A 19,691-nucleotide genomic window follows, 5' to 3' on the forward strand; every position below is an offset into this window, starting at 1 on the left:
TCTGTCTGTCTGTCTGTGTGTGTGTGTGTGTGTGTGTGTGTGTGTGTGTGGTGTGTGTGTGTGTGTGTGTGTGTGTGCTCTCTCTCTCTCTCTCTCTCTCTCTCTCTCTCTCTCTCTCTCTCTCTCTCTCTCTCTCTCTCATAGAGGGCAAGAGAGCGATAGAGACAAAGCGTGCGAGAGAGACAGACAGACAAACAGAAACAGACAGATAGACAGAGAAAGAGAGAGAAAGAGTGGGAGATACATACAGACAAACAGACAGACAGACAGATAGACAGAGAAAGAGTGGGAGATACATACAGACAAACAGACAGACAGACAGATGAAGACACATCACGATAAACAGAAATAAAAGTAATACCAAAGAAAAACAAGTCGCGTAAGGCGAAATTACTACATTTAGTCAAGCTGTGGAACTCACAGAAGGAAACTGAACGTAGTCCGCCGCTAGTGCAAAAGGCAGTGAAAGTGACGAGCCTGTTTAGCGCGGTAGCGGTTGCGCTGTGCTTCATAGCACGCTTTACTGTACCTCTCTTCGTTTTAACTTTCTGAGCGTGTTTTTAATCCAAACATATCATATCTATATGTTTTTGGAATCAGGAACCGACAAGGAATAAGATGAAATAGTTTTTAAATCGATTTCGGAAATTTAATTTTAATCAAAATTTTTATATTTTTAATTTTCAGAGCTTATTTTTAATCCGAATATAACATATTTATATGTTTTTGGAATCAGAACATGATGGAGAATAAAAGTAATTTTGGATCGTTTTATAAAAAAAAAATATTTATTTACAATTTTCAGATTTTTAATGACCACAGTCATTAATTAATTTTTTAGCCACCAAGCTGAAATGCAATACCAAAGTCCGGCCTTTGTCGAAGATTGCTTTACAAGAATTTCAATAAATTTGATTGAAAAATGAGGGTGTGACAGTGCCGCCTCAACTTTTACAAAAAGCCGGATATGACGTCATCAAAGACAATTATTGAAGAAAAGAAAAAAAGTCTGGGGATATCATACCCAGGAACTCTCATGTAAAATTTCATAAAGATCGGTCTAGTAGTTTACTCTGAATCGCTCTACACACACACACACACACACACACGCACACACACATACACACACACACACAGACACACACACACACACGCACACACACATACACACACAGACACACACACTCACACACACACACACGCACACACACACATACACCACGAACCTCGTCTCGATTCCCCGTCTATGTTAACACATTTAGTCAAAACTTGACTAAATGTAAAAAGAAACAGAGACAGAGAAAGAGGGAGAAAGGTATGCGTGTATGGTGGTGGGTGGGGGGTCTGGGAGTGCAGACAGACGGTCAGTAACAGGAGACAGGATAGGTAAGGTCTTAAGCTGGGAAGAACAAAATCAGGATTTTAGTCTACACTTTTTTTTAAGCAAGGCACTCAGCCTCACACCAGGAAGGCGAAAAACAGGAAAGGGAGGTAATTAACGCGTCTCCGTTGTCAAGTGAAGAATCATCTGTCAATTGTGCTTCTGTCCATAAGAAAGGTTTCTCTGCATCCTTCTAAAAAGCCCATTAGCAAGATAAGAAAACGAGTTCAAGGGGGAAGACGTATACCCGGTTTTTTTGCCCAGACGTGGTCGATATTAACTGTTCTGTCTCTTTCGTGGTTATTTCACTCTTGTACGTCAACTTGAGTCTATATCTTTATTATGTTATATTAGTTTATATCTAAAATTAAATGATTGACTGTGTGCCTCTAGACGGGTTGGATTCCCTGTCAGCGTGAGTTCGTCCCCACGTTCGGCGAGAGATTTATTTCTCAGAGTCAACTTTGTGTGCAGACTCTCCTCGGTATCCGAACACCCCCGTGTCTACACGCAAGCACAAGACCAAGTGCGCACGAAAAAGAACCTGTAATCCATGTCAGAGTTCGGTGGGTTATAGAAACACGAAAATACCCAGCATGCTTCCTCCGAAAACGGCGTATGGCTGCCTAAATGGCGGGGTAAAAAACGGTCATACACGTAAAATTCCACTCGTGCAAAAAACACGAGTGTACGTGGGAGTTTCAGCCCACGAACGCAGAAGAAGCTGAAGAAGAAGAAATGATTGACTGTGTGCCTCTAGACGGGTTGGATTCTCCCCCCCCCCCCCCCAACACAGGTACAGCTGACGTCTCATAAAGACACTGTTCTTTCGGCAACAAGCATGTCGGTTCACCATCTCGGATCTAGCCATTTGTTATGCGGGATAAAGCCACCCTCCACTTACACACATACCAACAATCAACATCCTGAATGCTTGCTGTGCAGCGTGAACATGTCTTGATGCATTGCTTTAACAAAAAGCCACCAGTGTCAATTAGGAAATTACTTTATACCAATCCCCGCTCTGCACAAAGTATCCATGCTCTGGTGTTGGTGTCAGTCCCCAGTGGAGACATGGCCTCCTCGCACATTCAAACGTTGCCAGATGCGAGATCAAGAGGCAATGTGTTTACACGGGAAGTTCTCTCTCTCTGTCTTTGTCTGTCTGTCTTCCGCTCTCTGTCTGTCTGTCTGCCTTTATGTCCCTCTCTCTCTCTCTCTCTCTCTCTCTCTCTCTCTCTCTCTCTCTCTCTCTCTCTCTCTCTCTCTCTCTCTCTCTCTCTCTCTCTTTCTCTCTCTCTGGGGCGGGGACGTACCTCAGTTGGTAGCGCACTGGCTTTGTAGCCAGTTGGTCGGTATCAGCGTGGGTTCGATCCCCACGTTCGGCGAGAGATGTATTTCTCGGAGTCAACTTTGTGCAGACTCTCTTCGGTGTCCGAACACCCCCGTGTGCACACATGCGCACGAAAAAGATCCCACGTTCACAGCGAAAGTCTCAGGGCTTGGAAAACACGAAGACACGCATGCATCATCTCTCGTCTCTAATTATCATGATCGTATTTCGATACTTTGACGAGACAAACCCAATGCTGGTGTGTCGAAGAAGACAGCCACAGCGGGCTTGTTCGAATCAAAGTATCACACCATATCTTCAACGTATTACCAATACCTGTCCCAATATAGACCAGTTGGTCTAAGAGGACGTTAAACCCTAATAGTCAGTCAGTCTCTCTCTCTCTCTCTCTCTCTCTCTCTCTCTCTCTCTCTCTCTCTCCTTTGTCCGCCCTGATATGGCTCTTCGTGGTCGGCTGGGCGTTAAGCAAACAAACAAACTCTCTCTCTCTCTCTCTCTCTCTCTCTCTCTCTCTCTCTCTCTCTCTCTCTCTCTCTCTCTCTCTCTCTCTCTCTCTCCCTCGCTCTCTCTCTCTTGCACTTAACTTTTGCAGCATCGGTGGTCTAGTGGTAGAATACTCGCCTGCCACGCGGGTGACCAGGGTTCGATTCCCGGTCGATGCACTCAACTTTTGCCAACGGCCATACCACGTTGAAAGCACCGGTTCTCGTCCGATCACCGAAGTTAAGCAACGTCGGGCCCGGTTAGTACTTGGATGGGTGACCGCCTGGGAACACCGGGTGCAGTTGGCATCCATTTTTGTTCCTCTACTTACAGTACCTGAAGTTTTTTACGCACTTACACATCTTAAGCAAACAGGCTCCTGGGGAATCGACGGCCTCGATGGTAGGATTCTTAAATTGTCAGCCCCTGTAATTTCTGAAACACTCACTTACCTTTATAATCTTTGTTTAGACAACAATTATTTCCCAGTCGCCCTGAAACAGGCTAGAGTCATTCCTCTGTTCAAATCAGGTGACAAGAAAGACCCATCAAACTATAGGCCAATTTCAATATTGTCTGTTTTATCAAAACCACTTGAAAAACACATTAACAAACATATTCTAACGCATTTTAACCAAAACAATTTACTTCACCCTAAACAATCGGGTTTTAGAGCTAACCATTCCTGCCATACTGCCTTAGTTTCTCTTGTTGATCAATGGCTGGAGAAAATAAACGACAATGAATTCTGTGGTGCCATTTTTGTTGATTTTGCTAAAGCCTTTGACGTTATTGATCACACGTTATTACTGAGCAAATTTGCATTGTATGGCGTCGGAATCGAAACTGTCAAACTTATTAGTTCATTTCTCACCGGCAGACAACAAACTGTACAAACAAATGCCTCGGCGTCGAGCATGCAAGAAGTAAAATACGGTGTACCACAAGGATCGGTTTTAGAACCACTCCTCTTCTCTATATACATTAATGACCTCCCCCTACATATTCAAAATGTATGTAAACTTTTTGCAGATGACACCATAATTCACTCCAGCAACACAAATTTAACTCGCTTATCAGAATCAATTCAAAGGAGTTTAAACCAGTTGACAGAGTGGACTGAACTAAACCATATGTCTCTTAACCCAAAGAAAACCAATTATATGGTCATAACAACAAGACAAAAACGCCAGAATATTTGTTCAGCTGGTCCTGCTTTAATGATAGATGGTGAAATAGTGGAAAAAGTCGACCATCACAAACTGCTGGGTGTAAATATTGATAACAACTTGTCTTGGTCAACCCACATAGAGCAACTTAGTAAAGTGGTGTCAAAAAAAGTGTATCTCTTATCTAGCATTAAACACTTCCTGAACTGCCACACCAGAAAGTTATTCTTCATTGCTCATATTCAATCTGTTATTGATTACGCATCCACTCTATGGGACTCAGCAAGTGAAAATTCCTTAAAACCACTTAGCAGATTACATAAAAGAGCACTAAAAGTAGTATTACTAAAGCACACTACCCTCACAGAGTTAGACTACATACATTTAGGGATCTTACCTCTAACAAAGGAATCGTTATGCATAAAATTATATCCGAAACTCTACCCCAAACCATTTGTTCAAAGTTCTCTTTGAAGAATTCACACCACCTAATGAAATTTAACACTCCTCTTCCTAGGATAGACTTATTTAAGTCTAGTCTAGTTTATTCAGGTGGCCGTCTGGAACGCTCTTCCGAATGCCTTACGAGAAGCTACCAGCACAGATTCTTTCAAAAACAAATATATATCACATTTAATGAAAATAGTATATTCTTGATTGTTATGTCCTTTGGGACACAGTCACTCATTTTTGATTTATTGTTTTGTTAAAGAAATTATGATGTTCTGCATAATATTCATTGTCTTGCAGAGTTGATGTACTATTGCATAGTATTCTGACTCTAATTGACTTGCAAATTGTTGCTTTGCGCCTTGTCATGAATATCTATAAACTACAATGTTTCATATCATATGATGCGCTTATGTACATAAACTTATACTATTTCATTAATTATGTAAGTATGTAGTAGTAGTTATTATAGTAGATTTAGTCCCTCTTTAGGGCGAGGGCCAGATGCAAACAAGTATACCAATGCTTATTCTGTCACCCTCGTAAAATAAAGAATTGTCATTGTCATTGTCATTGCCATCTCTCTCTCTCTCTCTCTCTCTCTCTCTCTCTCTCTCTCTCTCTGTCGCTCTCTCTTTCGCTCTTTCGCTCTCTCTCTCTTTCTGTCTCTCTCTCTCTCTCTCTCTCTTTGTCTCACCATGTCTTGGGGATCGACACTGACTGTTTGCTAATCGGTGCTTATCTCCCACCAGAATCAGCCCCATATTACGAAGAGACAGATATATATAATGGTGTTTCACTTCTTGAAGATAGTCTTTTAGAAGCTGTGAGGGAATGTGGAGATCTGCCAATGATAATTTGTGGTGATTTGAACTCAAGAACTGCATCTCTGAACGTTAAAAACACAGACCCGATTGCTGATCTTTCCGACATTACTGCCCGCGTCAGTGACATTGATGACCTTAAGATGCCGAGAGTTTCCATGGACAAAGTTGTGAATGCGTTTGGCCGATACCTTCTTAACATTTGCGAAGAATTTGGTCTAGTGATTCTGAATGGATTACAGAAAGCAGGCTTCCCTGGAAATTTCACATACATATCACAAAGTGGCAGCAGCGTTATTGATTATTTTATTGTTTCTCAAAAATTACGTTCACTTTGCGAACATTTAAAAGTTGTGCCCATGGTTGAGACCAAACATTTATTGGTGGAATTGTTTATTGCCACTAAGAATGGCGTGTGTTACCCCAAAACCCATGGTAAACAATATTCTTGTTCGAAATACCAATGGAACGAAGAGAAATGTGCAGAGTTTCACTGTCACATGCAGAGCGACCATGTTAAAGGTATTATTGAAGAAGCAACGGTGCTCATTGATATTGATGTCAACCAGTCGCTTGCAAAGTTTAATGAAAGTTTGTTTTATGCTGGAGAATGCATGAGAAAGGTTATATTTGTCGGCTCAGAAAAAAGAAGAATTTGGTTTGATCTTGAATGTAGGCAGAGCCGTCAAGTTGTTTGGCAACTCCTTCGCAGGGCTAGCCATTCGGACGAAGATGAAGACAGATTGCAGTATTCTCAGAAGCGCAGAGAATATAAAGAGTTGTTGAGGCAAAAAAAGGAATTATATAAAGATTCTGTGGTTGAGTCATTGCATGCAAATTTAAAGGACCCTAAAAAGTTTTGGGAAACAGTCCGTTCAGTGCGACCATCTCTTGGTGGACAATGCAACATATCGATGGAACAGTGGTATGAGCATTTTCGCGATGTTTTTGGTACCGTACCACCTGCGGAAACAAATACCCCAGGTAATGAAGGTGATCAAAGTTTTGAGCAAGGAGAGCTGAGAAATTGTGACTCTTTAAACCAATTGATCACACATGATGAGGTAATGCGTGCAGCCCGGGCGCTAAAAAATGGAAAGGCAGCTGGCCCAGATGGGTTGATTAACGAGTTTTATAAGAATGGTATTGATATACTTTTGCCTTTTTTGACCAATTTTTTTAATCATTTATTTGACAACGGTTTGTTTCCCGATGAATGGTCACACTCGATTTTGCACCCAATTCATAAGAAAGGAGATATTGATTCACCGGATAATTATAGAGGTGTTTCGTTGCTGAATGTATGCAGCAAATTATATAGTTTTATTTTGAATAAACGTATTTCTGATTGGATAGAAGAGAACGAAGTTGTTGGGGAGGAGCAAGCTGGTTTTCGCCAAGATCACTCTACAGTGGATCACATATTTCCACTGTTTGGAACCGTACAGAAACAGTTGTTGAGACATAGAAAACTGTATGCAGCCTTTATAGATTTTCGGAAAGCGTTTGACTCTGTTCACAGGGATAAACTATGGAAAGTACTGGATCAGAATGGCATGAGTGGAAAGATTGTTTTAGCCCTTAAAAGTATGTATACGACAGTGAAAACGTGTGTTCGAGCAGGAGGTGAACTTTCAGATGTATTCATGTGTCCAGTCGGCCTAAAACAGGGTGAAAACTGCTCACCGATTTTGTTCTCATTGTTTATTAACGAATTAACCAAAGACATTATGGCAAATGGAAGACACGGTATTCAATTGTCACCGGATTTAGTCGAATTATTGATTTTGTTGTTTGCGGATGATGTGGTTTTAATCTCTGATAGTGTCATCGGTTTGCAAAACCAGCTAAATGTTTTATTGACCACCTCAAAGAAGCTTCAGGTAGTCGTAAATATGGCTAAATCGAACATAGTTGTGTTTAGAAACGGTGGTCATCTAGCATTACGAGAAAAATGGTTCTTTGGTGATAGTGAAGTGAAAGTTGTAAACATGTATAAATATTTAGGAGTCTATATGTCCACAAGAATCTCTTTCTCCCACACTCTAAACGACCTTGCTGATCGCGCGAGAAAGGGAGTATCAGCTATCCTCAAACTTCTTTGGAGTATTGGGGAATATTCTCCTGATACATTTTTTAAACTGTTTGACAGTCAAATACAACCGATCTTGACGTACGGTTCGGAGGTCTGGGGACTCTCTGCTGATCAACAAATTGTTGAAAGAGTACATTTGTCTGCCATTAAAAGGTTTGTCGGTGTCCATTCGAAGTCACCAAGGCATATAGTTTACGGTGAAACAGGACGTTATCCTCTGTTTGTGGTGACGCACATAAAGTGTATGAAGTTTTGGCTTCGATTAACTCGGATGGATGGCAACAGGTACCCCAAGAAAGTGTATAATATGCTACTGTCTATACAAAGGCAAAATTACACGACATGGGCTTGTAACGTTCGTAATGTTTTGTACAAGTATGGATTTGGTGAAGTGTGGGAAGCACAAGGTGTTGGTGATATTTCCACGTTTGTAAGAGAATTTCGCCAAAGACTTGTCGATTGCTTTAGACAGGATTGGCATAGTTCCCTTGAATCACACGTTTTTTATAATGTGTATTCATTATTTAAGCAGTCATTGTGTATGAGTGGTTATTTGTATCAGATAAGAAATGTTCATTTGAGAAGAATGTTAGCACGTTTCAGATTTGGTATGTCACCCTTAAATAACCACTATTTACAGTATAAACCCAATGTGAATAACGTAGACAGATTTTGCCCTTTGTGCTCAGATGATACACTGGAGACGGAAGTACATTTTTTACTTGTTTGTCCCGCATATAATGAGATCAGAGTTGAATTAATAGCCTCAAAGTATTATCGGAACCCATCCATGTTTAGAATGTGCCAATTACTATCCTCAACAAATGGCCAAGTGGTAAGACAGTTAGCAACGTATATTTACAAAGCACTACGATTTCGCACTGATTCTCTGGAAAATGCTCAGTTGCAAGATGCAGGTCCATAATGTTGCTTTTTCTGCTTATTTTAACCATTGTTCGCTTGTATAATGTGTCACCAGTCTTGTTATGGGCCGGAGGCCTAACAAATAAAATTTCCGACTCCGACTCCGACTCTCTCTCTCTCTCTCTCTCTCTCTCTCTCTCTCTGTCGCTCTCTCTTTCGCTCTTTCGCTCTCTCTCTCTTTCTGTCTCTCTCTCTCTGTCTCCGTCTCTGTCTGTCTCTGTCTCTCTCTCTCCAATCTCCAATTTCCAATCTTCCCTCCCTCAGTCCAAGAAAAGAGAAATCGATGTTCTTGTCGAATCAAACCATCCGCCTTTCTCTCACTCCATACTCGTCCAAAGAAAACTGCTCACAATAACGCGGAACCGATCGGATTACCGGCGCAAAGCACAAATGTCAAACATTGAAATCTATTTCCCCACCGCGGAAGAAGAATCTGAAGTAAATAGTCCCTGGCCATCGCGTAGAAATCCATGCAGAGGCGCAAGGGGAGCGCATGTGTTTTTCTTGGAGAGCGTAATGGGTCATTGTGGGCGTGAGCATGGGTGATTTTCGTTAGCATCACAGATTTCCTCTTCAAAATGTCAGTCTGTCTGTCTGTCTATGTGTATTTCTTTCTCTTTTCTTTCTCTCTGTCTCTGTCTCTGTGTGCCTCTCTCTCGGTATCTGTCTCTGGCTCACTCTTCCCCTCTCTCTTTCTCTATCTCTCTCGCTATCTCTCTCCGTCTCTCTAAATATCTCTGTTTGTATAGCAGCTCCGAATGTGTTAACGATTCACATGGTTGAAATATTACCGATAATATTAACGGAAGCTTACCAACCGCATAGATTGTCTTCTTAGTCACCATAGGTCTGGTCTGGCTTTTATTTGCGGTAAGAAAGGGCTCACAACGGATGCCTAACCTGGAGGGCCCTGGGCCCACAACTTGAATGTGTAGGGGTCCCTAGACCCCATCAATGGATCTTTAGAGGATCCAAAAACCAGGATGTTCATATTCTTGCTTTTGAAAGGCACACAAAGACGGTTTTTATTCAGATTTGTGTTTGCCTGTAAACTTCGCAAACTACCCGAAGCAAATATACAAAGAAAAACACAAAAAAGAAACAGAAATAATTAAAACAAATAATGAAGAAAAACACACAAAATGGGAAAACAACATAAAGAAGGAATGGATGAAACAAAGAATAAGACTAGGAAACAAAGGAAACCACACACATACAAACACAACATAACCATAGAACGAAGAAAAAGGAGTAGTATTCCGCACGCCATTTAGTTTAGGAAAACGGACCCTCCAATTTCAACACCAAAAACAACGACACAAAATGATGCAAATCATGGCCAATTTTCAAAATGACAATTTTCCCATTGTTCACAGATTGCTGCCCTTTGGGTGTCTTTCTTTGTGGTTCGAACAGGAGATAATTTACAGTGGCGTGGTTACGTGTGTTAGGTTTCTGGCTCAGCACTCCACGCATTCGTTTTCCTTAAAATTGTTTAAAGACGCTAGTTCCCCCCCCCCCCCCCCCCCCTCTAAGAAAAGAAGATAAAAATGGAACTTTAATTTTGTGTGGTCCTGCTGTCCCCGTCCCTTCGTGGAACAGCATTGCGCAAACACTAGTGTTCAAAGCTTTAGGCTGGTTTTTACATTTAGTCAAGTTTTGACTAAATGTTTTAACATAGAGGGGGGAATCGAGACGAGGGTCGTGGTGTATGTGTGTGTGTGTGTGTCTGTCTGTCTGTCTGTCTGTGTGTGTAGAGCGATTCAGATTAAACTACTGGGCCGATCTTTATGAAATTTGACATGAGAGTTCCTGGGTATTATATCCCCGGACGTTTTTTTTCATTTATTCGATAAATACCTTTGATGACGTCATATCCGGCTTTTTGTAAAAGTTGAGGCGGCACTGTCACACCCTCATTTTTCAATCAAATTGATTGAAATTTTGGCAAAGCAATCTTCGACAAAGCCCGGGGTTTGGTATTGCATTTCAGCTTGGTGGCTTAAAAACTAATGAGTGAGTTTGGTCATTAAAAATCGGAAACTTGTAATTAAAATTATTTTTTTTATTAAACGATCCAAAAACAATTTCATCTTATTCTTCGTCATTTTCTGATTCCACAAACATATACATATGTTATATTTGGATTAAAAACAAGCTCTGAAAATTAAAAATATAAAAATTATGATCAAAATTAAATTTCCGAAATCGTTTTAAAAACTATTTCATCTTATTCCCTGTCGGTTCCTGATTCCAAAAACATAGATATGATATGTTTGGATTAAAAACACGCTCAGAAAGTTAAAACGAAGAGAGGTACAGTAAAGCGTGCTATGAAGCACAGCGCAATCGCTACCGCGCCAAACAGGCTCGTCACTTTCACTGCCTTTTGCACTAGCGGCGGACTACGTTCAGTTTCATTCTGTGAGTTCCACAGCTTGACTAAATGTAATAATTTCGCCTTACGCGACTTGTTCTTTTTGCTGGGCAAACTCTTATATTTTCCTCTGCTCCCCGAAAATCACCCTTTCTGCTGATGGCTGCGAAGCGAAGCGAGACAGCGGACAAAGAGGCAGTGTTCCAGTGGGCATGCGGTGCAGTCAACACAGCTTGCAGTTCTTCGATACGGCACAGTCATATAGTCAGTGGCTGGGAAAGCTGCTGGCATGAAAAAACGAGAAAAAAAAAGAGTAAAACGAAAAAGAAAAGAAAACACTTGACGTGGGTGGATTTTGGAAGAAGTGTTGGTCAAAAAGGCGCTAACGACGACGAGAGGCGAGTCATTTCCTTGAGTGGTATATGGCTTATCATATTACGCGGTGAAAAGAAGAAATATTCCTAGACCAGACAGAATCTGTGAATAAAGTTTACACACACATAAACTTGCCATCGAGACGGTTCATGATAGAAAGAATGCAGGCCAATCTAATTCCCAGACTCAGGCTTGGAACGGAACAAGTCGAATGTCCATACACATGTTTGGAAGATACATGGTACATTTTCCAAATCGAATTTTGCATTTCATGCAACGATACAATTTGACGATCATCATCGATGTCTAATCACACAATTGCTTCCGAATCTCCGAGGCTGTATGAGTCACAGGAGTAGAGCGTACACATTTCAAAGCAAATGGCAGCACCGTTTTGGCAACAGCTCAAATCAAACTGTAGTTGCGTTTTGACAATAGGAAATAACATGTTCAAACCAAACTGCATTTCTGTTTTGGAAACAAGTAACCCAGTTCTAACACTGAAGAATCTCAATGAACGACTGTGAGAATTAGTTATTTTCTGTACGTTCCGTCACGTGTTCTGACTAGAATATAACATACCTGTGTGAGTGGATTTTGGTGGGGTGAGGGTTAGGGTAGGGTGAGGGTTAGGGTGGTTGTTGGTGACCATTCGTTGGGAGGGGGGGTGGATGATGGAGTTTTAGAATATCAACCCTTTCGTATTCCAAGGTTTTGTACAAAAGTGTGCATTATGTCTTATGTCGACAACACCAGTTGGATAAACCCTCTATCTAGAATTTACCATTCCGAGCAGCGTTCTCTTTCCCCTTCGATGTCCCCTGATGAAATCTCTACTTCAAGTCTATCCACCTACAATTCTCAGAACAGTCTCATGATGAAATCTCTACTTCAAGTCTATCCACCTAAAATCCACACAACAGTCTCATGATGAAATCTCTACTTCAAGTCTATCCACCTAAAATCCACACAACAGTCTCATGATGAAATCTCTACTTCAAGTCTATCCACCTACAATCCTCAGAACAGTCTCATGATGAAATCTCTACTTCAAGTCTATCCACCTACAATCCTCAGAACAGTCTCATGATGAAATCTCTACTTCAAGTCTATCCACCTACAATCCTCAGAACAGTCTCATGATGAAATCTCTACTTCAAGTCTATCCACCTACAATCCTCAGAACAGTCTCATGATGAGACCCCTCCGTCTGGAACTCCCTGCCGCTTGAGCTTCGCCAGAGCCCCTCTCTTGACGCGTTCAAGAGTAGGTTGAAGACTCAGTTCTTCCCGTAGCTGGCTGCGACTTTCATGTTCGACGTGATGTGTTTGCCCCAAAAGACATTCTTGTGCTGTGCTCTGTGAGAGGTGTTTTCTTTGTGTTTAATATTATTTTGTTTGGACCTAGCTATTGATGTGTACATTGTTGTTAAACAGTTGTTTGTTGTATGTTTATCAGGGTTTGCTAGTGTGTGATAGGGTTCGTGTCCGTCTGTAGATGTTAGTTTCTTTGTTAGTCCTGTGTTGACAACTCTTCGACAAGCGCTTAGAACTGTACCCACGGAATACGCGCTATATAAGCTTCATATTGATTGATTGAAATCTCTACTTCAAGTCTATCCACCTACAATCCTCAGAACAGTCTCATTATTTCATTTCCCAGCCCCAAAGCTGTGGACAAGAACCAAAGCTAGCAGAGCCGTCCGACTCTCAGGCCTGTGTGTGTGTGTGTGTGTGTGTGTGTGTGTGTGTGTGTGTGTGAGAGCGAGCGTGCGTGCGTGTATGTGTTTGTGTGCGTGCGTACGTACATGTGCGTGTGTGCATGTGTGTATGTGCGGGCGTACGTGAGTGTTTTTTTCCCTGTTCTGGTTTCCTGCTGTAGCGGTATAAAATACAATTGTAATTAGCGTGTCACCAGTTAATCTCCCTAATAGATTAAGAGGCCATTGAGAACGCAACGAAACGTTATCAGTAGAAGTCAGGCCACGACAAGGCTATTGTTTGTATCTTTTCAATAATGGCCTTTTTTTTTGAAAAGCGAAGGAGAGTTGAGGGTCAATTATCTCTTTCATCACATCAATAGTTATTTCGATTGTGTGACACGTGAGGGCGTTACGAATAATTCAAATCGGATCAAAGGGACAGCTCTTTCTTGGGCCGGCTGCCATTACTGTTTTATACGTGCCTTGGGCCGGCTACCATTACTGTTTTATACGTGCCTCCGCCGGCGAGGTACCGACTCGCCGCCGCCCATCTCGCCGCCGCTTTGTAGTCGCCGACTTCACGGTCTACTTGCTTTCAAACTGTCAAGGGTGCCATCTCGCCCCCCCCCCCCCCCCCCCAAGCAGTGCCATCTCGCCCCCGTGTATTTCATGCGATGAATTTGACGTTTCTCGTGCAAACAGATTATAAAAAAATAACACGTTTACCTGAGGTTTACCTGAGTTTACCGTATCCTATGCAATGAAGTTTACTTTTGACGTTTCTCGTGCAAATCAGGTTAAAATAAATTGACACGTTTACCTAAGTTTTTCCTGAGTTTTCTGTTTTTCTGTTCTGTGAAAGTCACTTCACAACCATGGCTCTCCGGGTCGCGACCACCAGTCGTGGAGGAAAATGTATTTTTTACAACGAGTTCCAGTTTAGAATTGACAAAAAGATCGGAGAAAAAATGCATTGGAAATGCGTAAACAAAGGATGTTTGTCGCGATGTTCGACAACACATGACATGTTTGTATGTGTGTGTGCCTGCGAGTGTGTGTTCCTGCGAGCGTGCGTGTGTGGCAACGTCATAAACTGGCAAAGCCATAAACTGTGTGCGTACGTGTGTGTGTATGTGTGTGCGTGCGTGTGTGTGTGTGCGTGCGTGTGACAGACGAATCGCCTCTCTTGCAAAACTCAAGATAATTGGCGGCAAGATGGGAAGCGGCGAATCGCCTCTCTTGCAAAACTCAAGATAATTGGCGGCAAGATGGGAAGCGGCGAGTTCGGAAGCGGCGAATGGGGTCGTGACCCGTCCGCCTTGTCCTAGTATGAACTATACAAGATGAAGAACACCTTGCATCCATCCACACCCCCCCCCCCCCTCTTCCAGTATTCGTTTGCGACTGACCATCCTACCAGACTTTGAATGCTAACTCATTTAAGTCCTCTAATTGTTGTTGTTGTTGTTGTTGTTGTTGTTGTATTTGTTGTATTTGTCTCATATTTATGTGTCTGTCTGTCTGTCCGTCATGAAGACCACTATTTTGGTCGATGTTCTTGAGAATGACTTGCTTTGTCAAATAAATGACACGTTCCATAAACTTACATTTCATATGTGTTCAACCATCCTTCCATTGTCGTCATCCTCCAGGCGTTCCCTTAACAACGTCACTCTCTACCATAAACTTACACTCCATATTTGTTCACCCATCCTTCCATTGTCGTCATCCTCCAGGCGTTCCCTTAACAACGTCACTCTCTACCATAAACTTACATTTCATATTTGTTCACCCATCCTTCCATTGTCGTCATCCTCCAGGCGTTCCCTTAACAACGTCACTCTCTACCCACGTCGGTTCGGCTAGAAAGCCACAGCAGATTTCATTTCCCCAGCCCTCTCGCTGTGTTCCTCTCTTTTCCGTTACAAACAAATTACAAACACCAAATTCCCATGATTGACTTCCCCCAGCCCTCCCTCTGTGTAAAACAAGAAAGCTAACAGAGACACCCAGCCTTAAGGCTTTTTCTACCTGTTCTCAACTTTTTTGCATCTAGCTTTACCGTTCCTGTGTTTTCCGTTCAAAAAACATCTCACACAAAAATCCCATGGCTTCATTTTTCATGCGCTCCCGATGTGCACAAAAACAAACCTAACAGAGCCTCTCAGCCTTTAGGATTTCTTTTCGACCTGTTCTCAACTTGAAAGCCACGGCAAACTCTTATGATCTCATTTTCTCTGCCCGGTGTAACACGAGAAAATGACTCCCACGAGATTTTTACTCCGGAGTAAACATTTCGTACGAAAAAGTTACTCCCTTTACGAAAGAAGCACTCCCCCATTGCATGAGAAAATTACTCCCCAAGACAGGTGAGTTCCGAGTAAACATTTCGTACAAAAATGTTACTCCCCTGACGAATAAATAACGAATAAATTACTTCACCCCAACACGAGCAATTTAACTTCCCATGCCAGGTGTACGAAATGTTTACTCCCTTGTCCCCTGTTAGTCTTGGTGGTGGAAGGGGTGGAAGGAGGGTAGCGCGACATTCGTGTGCGCGAGATCACTTATTGGCATTATCCCTTCACCCGCATCCCATTTTTGCATACGAGATTTTTACTGGAAATAAAAAAAATGGAGAGTAAAAATTTCGTGGAGGGAGTAATTTTTTCGTGCCTTGGGGAGTTCTTTTCTCGTACGAAAAGTGTACTCGGAGTAAGAATTTCGTACGAAATATTTACTCCGGAGTAAATTTTTCGTGGAGTAAAAATTTCGTGTTACACCGGCCGTACCGTTGTGGACAGAAACAATAGCTAGTAGTAGTAGAGACTCTCGCAGTCGGATCGTCCTCGCTACATTTTCGACTTTTACCATTGCCGTTTAAAAGATAGGTTGTAAGATTAAGCCATCTGACATTCCCCCCTATTGGATCGAGGAAGGCCTGAAGGCTTGGAGCTGTGCTAGCTTTTGTTTTTTCTCTCCAGATTTTGTGGGTAAAATAGAGTCATACAAATTTGCCTAAAGCCTGTAATAAAGTTCAGTTTCAGTTTCAGTTTGCCGTAAAAAAACCGATATACCAAACAATATAACGAAGAATTCTTATGATTTCAAAATACCAGCTCCACCATTGTGTAAAAAAAGCTAGCAGATTTTCCCTCCTTCGATCTTACCTCACAGTTGTATCAACTTGTTCCATTCGTAGTCTACTTGCCAAAAAGAGTACCTGGAAATGTCTGTTCCTGTAAACTTTTATGACGGAAATGTAATCTATAGGGTATGTAGAGTCAAATTAGCTTGGTTGCCTAAAGATGCACTTTGGGAAATTCTCAGAATCCAAGATGGCCGCCCAACGGTCATCTTGAAGATGGTCAATATATAACTTTTGATCCAGATGGGCTAAAGAGTCGTGTAATACCTCAATATGGGGGTTTTTGATGTCAGCGAGTTCATTTCTGAGGTTGGTTTGTCAATCCTGTCAACAGAATCCAAGATGGCCGCCAAGATGGCCGTCAAAATATCTAAAAACACATTTCTCGCCATATCTGGGTTTCTAAAGCAGCTAGATTCATGATCTTAGTGCTGACCATGTTTCCAAAGGCTGGGAAGCCGTTCTGATATCACCCAGATGCAAGATGGCTGCCAAGATGGCAGGTAAACGTCATTCACGCTCAAATCAATGTCACACAAAAATAAGGAAAACGCCATATTGTTTGTCTTTTGTCTGAAAGAACATGTTAGCATCCAGTTAAAGAGGCAACTTTCAGGACCTCAATCAAGTCCATGTGGGAAAGTCCATGTCCTAAAGCAGTTTAGCTGGCACGCCACGACCGAAATAGAAATCTACTGCTCTAGCGTTACAGCAAACAAACGATTTAAACTTTGAAACCATATCTCCTTCTTCATTGTCAGCTTCTTTCTCGTTTTACTGGTCGTCTTCAACAAACTCCTCCTCTTCCTCCTCCTCCTCCTCCTCTTCCTCCTCTTCTTCCTCCTCCTCGTCCTCCTCCTCCACCACAGGCTCATGCTCCGTGTAAGGACTGCAGCAGGCATCTCCTCCCTCGCAATAACAGTATTCAGTGCACGTAAGTCTCCCACTGTGGCAACTGCACTTCTTCTCGCTGCACGCTTTCCCCTCGGCGCTGCAACTACAGCTCACGACATCTAAGAGCTGCTGCGGTGCTATCGGCGCATTAGACAGCGATGGTGTTACAGCACCAGATTCATCGACACCCCATCCGAAGCAGCGGATATCATGAGCCTCGGCTGGTGGATCTTTCTGGTCTGCTGCCTTCCACAACATCATCTGCAGATGTGCTCGGAGAGCATGCAGCCTCAGGTTGCAATCTGTTGGTCGTAGCCTCTTCAGAGGTGGTGGTTTATTCCTGCTCAGATACAGTTTGGATCTTGCACCATTGAGGGACTTGGCCTTCTTCTGACTGTACAGCGCGAGGAAGAATGAGTCGGCAGTGGCCTTAAGTTGGTCATGACTGACGTCTGGCTCCCCAAGGACATCTTGCAGGCCTGGGATGTCGCTGTTTCCAAGCACCTTGAGCGCCGACTTCTTGCCCTTGTAACAGGGGTACGACACGGTGTCGCAGCCCGATAAGGCGTGCATGCCGAGTAGCTGACCACACTTGTCCCCCAATTTGTCCACTGTTGCGCGAATGTCAAGCACCGTGCCGTCCCACTTCTCCATCTGGATGCTCTTCTGTATCCTCTTCCTCCATGCCCAGTACACGAGAAGGACGAACACATCAGTGTCGTCACACAGCACCCTGATCGTCTCCGACCCGCCTGCTGCAGCCTTCAGCATGTAGCTGCACAGCGTGATATCCGCCTCCTCATGAGTGACAAGACAATCGAAACTGCTGACAAGCTCCACGTTGTTCTGCAGAGGATATCCACAGAGGATGTTGCTGAGGAGGCGTTTGTTGTTGGCGTTCTTCATGATAGCTTCTCTGTGTGGGAGGGGGGTTGTGGGTGTCAGACGGAAGTCCTTTGATCCTTCCCCTGCCCTCCTCATCCTCTCGTGGTCCTTCGCAGTTGGCTGATTCTCATGGTACCTGTCAAACAACACCAGTTTCTGTGCTGCTGGAGGATAGCGGCTCAGTCGAGCGCCGAAACTCGCGACAAGATCTCCTGCTGTCCCCGCAACAGGCCACACAACATGGTTACAGGAGCTGGCTGGCGTCGACCAGCACCACGTCTGGTGCAGGTGCGTTGTTTACCGGCACACCAAGACACTTGACGAGCACAGCCTTTTCTCCTTTCCTCAAACACCCGAACTCGTCGATGAGAGATGGAGGTACGGGACTGAGTTCGTACTTGAAGATGTTTTTCGCCTTCACACCACGTTGTTGCCCAATGATCTGAAGCCGTACGAATAATGTTTCAATGTCAAAGATGGCCTTGTCTTTCACAACCACTACTTTTTTCATCTCCTGCATGGTCTTCACTTTCCTCTCGATCGGGCCATGGAATGTGCCGTGAAGCGAAGCGGCGAACTGCTCACTTTGAGTGCTGCCGATCTTCAGTGCATCTTGGACATTTACTTTTGCTGGCGCGATCTGCCCGTTGACGATGTTGTACAGGTCAGTGGAATCAACAATGAGAGGGTGCGAGTGCTTCTGCAGTTCCTCTGCAATCTTCGTCCGGTCTGCTGCGTCCATCGCTCGTCTTCTTTTACCTTCCTCTTTGTGCTTGCTCTCCTTCTTGTCCATCCCCACCATCGAGACCCATCGGCTTTTCTGAAAGTTGCCTCTTTAACTGGATGCTAACATGTTCTTTCAGACAAAAGACAAACAATATGGCGTTTTCCTTATTTTTGTGTGACATTAATTTGAGCGTGAATGACGTTTACCTGCCATCTTGGCAGCCATCTTGCATCTGGGTGATATCAGAACAGCTTTCCAGCCTTTGGAAACATGGTCAGCACTAAGATCATGAATCTAGCTGCTTTAGAAACCCAGATATGGCGAAAAATGTGTTTTTAGATATTTTGACGGCCATCTTGGCGGCCATCTTGGATTCTGTTGACAGGATTGACAAACCAACCTCAGAAATGAACTCGCTGACATCAAAAACCCCTATATTGAGGTATTACACGACTCTTTAGCCCATCTGGATCAAAAGTTATATATTGACCATCTTCAAGATGACCGTTGGGCGGCCATCTTGGATTCTGAGAATTTCCCAAAGTGCATCTTTAGGCAACCAAGCTAATTTGACTCTCCGTACCCTGTAGATTACATTTCCGTCATAAAAGTTTACAGGAACAGACATTTCCAGGTTTCATACATGACATAGAAGGCTGGCTGGTAGACTATCGCTTTTGCCGTTCCCAAAAGCCGCGGCAAATTCTCATGTTTTATTTTCCCAGCACAGCCGTTGTGGACAAAAACAAAGGCGAACACAGCCTCCCGCCTTCGGGCCCTCCTCTGTACATGTTTTCCTTTTTTTCCTTTGCTTTTGCCGTCTCAATAAACCACATCAAAATTCTCATGATTCTATTTCACCAAGCCCAACCGTTGGGGACAAACAGAAAAGCTAGCACAGCG

At 43.0% G+C, this 19,691-nt stretch overlaps 1 protein-coding gene and 2 non-coding genes across 3 annotated transcripts in view; 2 read left to right on the plus strand and 1 right to left on the minus strand.

Moving 5' to 3' along the window:
• Positions 1 to 19,691, minus strand: part of LOC138974214 (uncharacterized) — an 89,317-nt gene that overhangs the window by 61,366 nt on the left and 8,260 nt on the right. The window lies entirely within an intron of this gene.
• Positions 3,327 to 3,397, plus strand: Trnag-gcc (transfer RNA glycine (anticodon GCC)). Its single transcript has one exon. It is a non-coding gene; the product is annotated as a tRNA-Gly (tRNA).
• Positions 3,408 to 3,526, plus strand: LOC138974950 (5S ribosomal RNA). Its single transcript, XR_011458465.1, has one exon. It is a non-coding gene; the product is annotated as a 5S ribosomal RNA (ribosomal RNA).

The sequence above is a fragment of the Littorina saxatilis genome, linkage group LG8, assembly GCF_037325665.1.
Source record: "Littorina saxatilis isolate snail1 linkage group LG8, US_GU_Lsax_2.0, whole genome shotgun sequence".
Lineage (NCBI taxonomy): Eukaryota > Metazoa > Mollusca > Gastropoda > Littorinimorpha > Littorinidae > Littorina > Littorina saxatilis.